Genomic DNA, 8,886 nt, shown 5'->3' with positions numbered 1-8,886 from the left:
TGTGCATTTGGAAGGTTTTTATTGTGCTTGTTCGATTTAATTCTAGATCATATCAACATTCACCATATGGAACATAGAGCAATTGTCTGAAACCGTCGGAATCATATGCAGGATTTTAATTATTTCTATTTAAATAACAGCGAAATAACCCTTAGGCTTTTATTGTACATATATAAATAATATTTAGTGTAATTTGGTCAACTGTTGCGTACAATTTATTCCTTTTCGAAGCTAGAATTTATTAGTTAAAACGTTGTTGTGGATGTGACACGGAAACTAAATTTAACAATATCAACGCGAAAGAACAGTGAGTACATGCATAGGATTGTATTACTTCTAACTCATTCGGTCGATATAACACGAATAAATATGTTCGAATATTTCCCCATATATATAATAATTTAATAATATGTATTGTAATATATTCTTTTACAAAGTGAATTAAACTTGTTGCCAAATCGGCAAAAGATATGATTTTGGAATCATCAAATATATCTTTTTGTCAAAAACATGTTTACATCCATTTCCGTATCCCCCTCCCCATAAAGAGAAACAAAACAAAACAAAACCAAAGACAAAAAAAAAAAAATAAGATAACATATAACAAGTCTAAAAGGGTACAACATCACCAAAAAATAACAATAAAATGAACAAATGTTAAATATTCCGGATAACAGATATCCTTCGTCAGTATGAATATGATGTAAAATGAATCTATTCTGATTATAAAACTATAACAATCTTGAAAATTATACAATAAAACAGTTGAACCCGAACATCATAGAGACGCTTGTAACTTGCAAAACCCAGAATTTTGTACACCTTCTTCATTGTCAATGGCATTCAGTATTTTGGCGAGACAGAACAACCATTCAACAAACGCATAAATGGTCATCGAAGTGACTACACCTGCAAGCCCGACCTCCCAGTAAGTCGTCATTTGAGATCACCTGGGCACGCCCCAGCTCCGAAAAACTTAACATTCGTTCATTTTATTGTTATTTTTTGGTGATGTTGTACCCTTTTAGATTTGTTATATATTATATTTTGTAGTGTAATGTATCATAATTATATGATCAATCGCCCCGTAAGATTTATCGTTGGCTATTATTCAGTCATTTACTATATATATACCAAGAAATTTGTTTTTCATGCACACGTATAAAAATTGCGGTTTTTATCCAACGCAATCATAGGTTTGAACGTTGTTTTCATTTTAGACTTGTATATATATATATATAACAAAACAGTACGAAGCGCTTTTCTAAATATACCTTCTTTTCATCATGAACGCTCAAAGCCGAATACATGGAATAGTTGTTAGCCAAGGATGTATAAGTTGAAGACTAAACTGTGTAAAGTTTTTAAATTATTTTAATATCTTAAGCGCAAAACTTTTGATATCAAAAGTTACATATTTCATTTACAATTGGATACAACGCCTATATATAACTCTCATGTATCTTGCTTTGCATGGACAGCAACCCATATTTTCGGTATAGAACCAGTCAACAACTGGCAAAGGGAAACAAGTTAAAAGTGTGTTATAACATTATCAAATCGCTAATTGGCTAATACACCATGATTATAAGGTAAATTGTATCAGAAAGAAATCCAAGCTGCCAACTATGAGTTTTAGATAGTTACAATTGTCAAATCAGTGGTCGTTGCATATACTAACTCGCAATACAAACTCTGTATAATGTGTATATATTAAAAAGAAGATACATGCTGGTAATCACTCACTTTAAGGGGGTACATAACACTACAGGGAGATAACTCTATAAAAATCAGCCGAACGTTTAAATCACGTTCTATTGTTGAGGAAATATTTAGCTTCTCAATGATCAAAATGAGTGATTGTCAAACTGCTATATATCCAATGAAATTTTTCCGATAAAGTGTAGTTCAAGTTTTTTTAATTGTTTATATTTTTGTCAAAAGGTAAAAGTAAATATCTTGTAAAAATATTATGAAATTAAACGAGGCAAATTAATTTTAGTCAAGGTGCCAAACAAAAAACAATCGTCAACATTAAGTACCGAACTCCGAGGAAAATTCTAAACGGTAAGTTCCTATTCGAATGGCAAAATCAAAAGCTCAAACACATCAAACGAATGGATAACAACTGTCATATTCCTGACTTGGTACAGGCATGTTCTTATGTAGAAAATGGTGGATTAAACCTGGTTTTAAAGCTAACTAAACCTCTCATTTGTATGACAGTCGCATACAATTCCACTTTATTGACAACGATGTGTGAACAAAACAAACAGACATAATTGATATAAATTTATATAAATTGAAAGTATATAAATAACTAAACTAAAAAAGTAGAAGTAATGAAAGAATCATGTCCTTGTTTTTGAGGTATTATCTATTGAAAATTTGGCGGGAAACGATTCTCTTTAGATTTTTCTTACATTCAACATTAACACCTTTTTTCGTTGAAGAACTATGAAAAATCTTGCAATCTCTGTATTTATGTGTATCAGAAACAAATAAAACTGATTGCTTACTATCTATTTTAGACGGAAAAAACAATGGTAAAAACAATATTGATCATTTTGTTATTGGTGACTGCGACATTAGCGACGCCATTTCCGGATAAGAGAGCTGCAGTTTGTACAGGGCCCAGCGGAACAATTTATTTCGAGAATTTCTGTGGTTGTATTGGACAAACACGATGTTGCTGCAAACAATCTGGCAAAATGGAATGCAATAGCCACCCAAACTGTTATTTCAACGGCTAATTGTGTGTTAAAAAAATGTATGTTTAAATCTCTTTATAATTTTAAATATTATGAATTAATTTTCTTTTATTGATAATAACGAAAAAACTAAAGAAGTTATAAAAATAATGACAATATTAGCAACAACAAAGTTATAATAATAATAACACCACCACCATCACAACTACCATCACCACCACAACCAACAAAAACAACAACAACAAAATAATCCATGGTATAACATACAACGGATCAAAACAACACAAAAGAGGTAAACAAAAACAAAAGCTGTCAAATTGTTAAAACAGAAAAAAAACACTGTTTTTCATCAAAAGAAGAATATGTCATTCATACGTTCGTTTTGCCCGTGTGTGTAGTGATGTCATAGATTTTAACGAACGTAATAAATGCATCACTGGTAAATTATTAAGTCAGGGATTTGGTTACCATAAACTACTTAAAACGTTTACTAAATTCTTTCATAGATACAAAGATTTGATTAGTAAATTTGGCTGTACCTGTAGAAAACTTATTAAAAACGATATTTCACATCCTAAATTTTACGGTTATATTGTACTAAAAGAGCGGAAATCACTATGTGATCCGTGTAAACTCATCGAACCATTGAACAAACTTATTAGTAAAGGTTATCTTACCAATGTTGTAATTAGATCTTTGAATATAGTTTACATTGGCACAAATATCGATTTTGTCATCAGCAAATTCAAACATAACTAAATTTGTATTCTTTCAAACGTTTTTTTGTTGGAATGTATAAATACACATTTACGTTTATTTTCTATATAGAGATTACTCTATCTATATATAACATTACACATATTTATTAAAAGGTTAACTCCTAACTATCCTACTGCCTGTCGATACTTTTATTTTGGCATTGCACAAGTCATGTCTTCTTTGACTGTCAATCACGTTAGAACACTAAATCCCTGAGATATATTTTAGTTGATTTAGTCTCTGATGCATGATTTTTCATTATTAATTGTGTTTGGCTTTTAACTAGCTTTCAGTAACTGCAAGTACTCTCAAATCGTACTTTCGTGTTAATTTGATCTATTGATACAGTTTGTAATGCATTTTTGTTATTTAATGTTTACTTATTCAGTGTTTTATATCGTCTCACTATTTCTAATATATACCACCTCTGATAAGTGTTTGGTGTGACGATAAAGTTTCACTTCTGTTCTCGTACTATGAACAACAAAATTATTTATTTTGTAAAAAATATTTCCGTACTCCATGTATACCTTAAAACAAAATTATTTTTATCTACCTGTGTACGTTATTTTTTTTTTGGCGGGATTTTGTCCAAGGTTATGGTTCTCTTTCTGTTATTATTTTACATCTAACCCCTTTTTTTTATTATCTTTGTATTTACATTGTGTCATAGATCAAATTTATTTGTTCAGTGTATGGTCACTTGTTTTTGTTAATATGTCTTTTGATTGAGTTAAGCTATTTCAATTGATGTTTTTGCTTCGAACAGACAACCAACGGAACCCTTCAACATGTTGCAAGGATTATTTTAACTTACAGATCGTGTGGTACTCTCGGATCACTGGGCATTTGATTTGACGTTTCAATTTCTATCGGACGTGAATGAATATTTATAAATTTAGAACTGCCGGACTGGTTGTACTGCCCAATGCAATTAGTCTAGTGTTGTTCACTATCTATATAGTATATAATACACACACAAAAAACACTGAGGACGGATTTAGTATTTTTTGGAATTTTTTTTTTACTTATCTTTTGGCAGTTGGTTACACGAACGGACTTCAGTTAAACTTAAGCGACAGAATGAAAAAGTCGCCTAGTAAAATAAATGTATCCGTTCAATTCATTTTCAATTTTTTTTTAATATAAATGTGTAGTTCGTAACATTACCTCAGTCACGAGCCTGTAAATCAGTGGTTGTCGTTTGTTGCTTTGTATCATAATTGTTTTTCGTTCATTATTTTTACATAAATTTGGCCGTTAGTTTTCTGGTTTGAATTGTTTTACATTTGTCATTTCGGGGCTTAATAAAGCTGGCTATGCGGTATGGGTTATGCTCATTGTTGAAAGCCGTACTATGACATATAGTTGTTAATTTCTGTGTCATCTGGTCTCATGTGGAGAGTTGTCTTATTGGCAGTCATACCATCTGCTTATTCTTTTAATACTATCTTATCTAAAATTGTGCTTTTACAATATTTTCTTTCTGTTTTCAGGTCAGCTCCTCGAACAGATGTCAACTTCGTTAGTCGTAAACACATTTATAAATAAATGTTTGAACAACTTTAAAACTCCCTATCACTGCCATTGTCTATCATAACAGTGTTTGCTTGGAGACAGCCAACGTTGAGAACGCAAATACATGTATTCTTTATTGATTTGTATGACAGCTGTAATTTATGATTGCTATCAAATTCTGTGGTCATTTTGCATTACTGATTATAACAATTTTCACTTATTTTTGTTTTGAAAAAATAATAACACTCCGAGCTAACAACAATTTTATGTAATTATATATTATTAACCATAGATTTAATAGATACATACACTTAACTGTTTCTCAGGAATATAAAGTGAAAATAACACATTATCAATTCTGTCAACTTGAAGCGCATTTCTTATGACCGCACAAACTCAAAAGATTCGAGAGCAAAGGCTGTATAAGAATATATACACATTATGAGTTGTATGCCAAAAAGTATCCTAACAAGTACCATCATTTATCTAAGGTAAACTTTGCCGGAGGAAGTTGAAACCTTAATCTCTTTATAATTACTTAATTTATTACCACAGATTTATGAACAGTTTGCTAAAAATCATGCCAGTGCCGGCGCACAAACTACTGCGTTGATGGAACCCTCGGGGGCCAAATAATCGACAAGCAGTGACATCTAACCAGTGTTACTTAATGAAAATAACACTTCTGAATGCGTCTGTAGCTCTTTAGCTTCATCAGGAACGCTTAGACGCAAACACTTGAAAGCCTTGTATGTCTAAGATTTAACAGGTGAGCTGTATAACCAAAAGTGTTTTGGTGTTTTCCAGGTTTTTTGTTCGATTATTAAACTTCTCGAATTTAATTTTAAATAACCCAAATTTATGCACGTAATGTCCTTTTTCGTGTCCCAACAATTATAAATCATGCAATACAGCGACTCTTTCTTTACTAGTGTATTTAATCTATATCGTACCGATTCTATACAAATTATGAATAAATTTAACATGAACAATCAAAGATCTGCCAATTACATTACATTCTTCAAATAACGAAACAACATTAACATGGAACTACAACCTTTTTGGCTTTAAAAATTATTAACCGTTCGTGTAGCAAAGTTTGTTTCGCTGTGTATAGGTCACACTTTTAAATACGAACAAAACAAAGGTGAATTTGCTCAATAGACTAAGCAAGTATTGATACAGGAATGCAATTTATTTGCAAAAAACATTTTATTATGTGAGAAAATTTAGGCGATTGTATCTTATCATTAGACTGTTTTTCTCCACACAAAAACAGAATTATAAGATGGAGTCTGATTGTTTTAAATTTTGCTTTTAAAGAGAATACTAATAAGATAAGTTTGTGTCATAGAGGACTTTGAAGTGAATTTATCTACACGGTCTTATATTCCCCTGACTTTCACTGTGAATTTGAGGGTTCCTGATGAAGGAAAATCCAGAAAAAGTGCTTCGAGCGCATGACATATATGTATATATATATATATATATATATATAAAAAGTCTAAATTGAAAACAACGTTCAAACCTATGATTGCGTTGGATAAAAACCGCAATTTTTATACGTGTGCATGCAAAACAAATTTCTTGGTAGAGGGGTCTAAATACAGCACAAACAACAATTTCCAAAAGACAAAAAAAAAAGTGAAAAAGTCTATTTTAACAAAACGCATTTGACTAACAGGTCGAACAACTGATGTTCTTAAACCCTGCTGACTGCCATTGCCAAATAAATTGATCACCAGATCTAGCAAAATGGATCTTAATTTTAATTAAATACCAAACAGAAAACAATGAACTTGTGGAAAAGATGGTATACCACAAACATGAGGTGCAAATATTTGTACACCATATCCGGATTTCGACAATAAATGTCTCTTCAGTGATGTTAGGGATCGAAACAGTATTTGGAAGGCCATATGATTTACCTCAAATTAGGATAGACTCTTGAATTTTAAAGAGTCGAAATAGGATGAACGGATCATATAAACCCGAAGGAAAATATAATACAAGCCCAAACGAAAAAATATAAAAAGTCTAAATTGAAAACAACGTTCAAACCTATGATTGCGTTGGATAAAAACCGCAATTTTTATACGTGTGCATGCAAAACAAATTTCTTTATAGAGGGGTCTAAATACAGCACAAACAACAATTTCGAAAAGACCAAAAAAAAAGTGAAAAAGTCTATTTTAACAAAACGCATTTGACTAACAGGTCGAACAACTGATGCTCTTAAACCCTGCTGACTGCCATTGCCGATTGCCAAATAAATTGATCACCAGATCTAGCAAAATGGATCTTAATTTTAATTAAATACCAAACAGAAAACAATAAACTTGTGGAAAAGATGGTATACCACAAACATGAGGTGCAAAAATTTGTACACCATATCCGGATTTCGACAATAAATGTCTATTCAGTGATGTTAGGGATCGAAACGGTATTTGGAAGGCCATATGATTTACCTCAAATTAGGATAGACTCTTGAATTTTAAAGAGTCGAAATAGGATGAACGGATCATATAAACCCAAAGGAAAATATAATACAAGCCCAAACGAAAAAATATAAAAAGTCTAAATTGAAAACAACGTTCAAACTTATGATTGCGTTGGATAAAAACCGCAATTTTTATACGTGTGCATGCAAAACAAATTTCTTGGTAGAGGGGTCTAAATACAGCACAAACAACAATTTCCAAAAGACCAAAAAAAAAGTGAAAAAGTCTATTTTAACAAAACGCATTTGACTAACAGGTCGAACAACTGATGTTCTTAAACCCTGCTGACTGCCATTGCCGATTGCCAAATAAATTGATCACCAGATCTAGTAAAATGGATCTTAATTTTAATTAAATACCAAACAGAAAACAATAAACTTGTGGAAAAGATGGTATACCACAAACATGAGGTGCAAAAATTTGTACACCATATCCGGATTTCGACAATAAATGTCTCTTCAGTGATGTTAGGGATCGAAACGGTATTTGGAAGGCCATATGATTTACCTCAAATTAGGATAGACTCTTGAATTTTAAAGAGTCGAAATAGGATGAACGGATTATATAAACCCGAAGGAAAATATAATACAAGCCCAAACGAAAAAATATAAAAAGTCTAAATTGAAAACTACGTTCAAACCTATGATTGCGTTGGATAAAAACCGCAATTTTTATACGTGTGCATGCAAAACAAATTTCTTGGTAGAGGGGTCTAAATACAGCACAAACAACAATTTCGAAAAGACCAAAAAAAAAAAGTGAAAAAGTCTATTTTAACAAAACGCATTTGACTAACAGGTCGAACAATATATATATATATATATATATAAAGTGTTGCTTTCCTTTTTTCAGCACTAAGTCGATACCGCTGCTGGTGAACTATAAGTCTTGCCTACTATGTAGGAACATGTATTTTTCAAAGTCTTTAAATTTTGATACTTTTTTTTATTCAAACGAATGTGTTATCACACAATACTTTTACATTTTTACATTTTTTGTTGATGGTTTTATTGTCAACAGACTATTTCCGTGTTTTGGAGCTCATTGATGTAAGTAATAAGATGCATCTCAAAGCGCAGATGGACGATGTGTGTAAAATGCGTATTCTATATATCACATTCCTTCTGTAATGTCCAATTGTCGTTCATCTTATTGTACTAACAATACGATAATATCTTTCTGCGGCAAAGTAGACGTCCCTTATCAAATGGCAAAATCAAAAGCTCAAACACATCAAATGAATGGAAAACAACTTTCGTATTCCTGATCGACTTGGTACTAGCATAGTCCAGTTTCCATTTTCGGTGATATTATTTTTGTTATGTATTTTGGCTTTATCATTTCTGTCTTATAAATTTGCCTATTTTTAGACGGACCCCTTTGAATTGGTAGTCCTG

General features: G+C 31.6%; 1 long non-coding RNA gene across 1 annotated transcript; it reads left to right on the top strand.

Moving 5' to 3' along the window:
• The first annotated feature begins 211 nt into the window (after positions 1 to 211).
• On the top strand, positions 212 to 5,041 carry LOC127722448 (uncharacterized). Its single transcript, XR_007991734.1, has 3 exons — positions 212 to 307; positions 2,532 to 2,770; positions 4,967 to 5,041. It is a non-coding gene; the product is annotated as an uncharacterized LOC127722448 (long non-coding RNA).
• The last annotated feature ends 3,845 nt before the right edge of the window (positions 5,042 to 8,886 follow it).

This window comes from Mytilus californianus, unplaced genomic scaffold, assembly GCF_021869535.1.
Source record: "Mytilus californianus isolate M0D057914Y unplaced genomic scaffold, xbMytCali1.0.p SCAF_12, whole genome shotgun sequence".
Classification (NCBI taxonomy): Eukaryota; Metazoa; Mollusca; class Bivalvia; order Mytilida; family Mytilidae; genus Mytilus; species Mytilus californianus.
The sequence above is the reverse complement of the archived record's forward strand: the minus strand, read 5'-3'. Positions and strand labels throughout refer to the sequence as shown.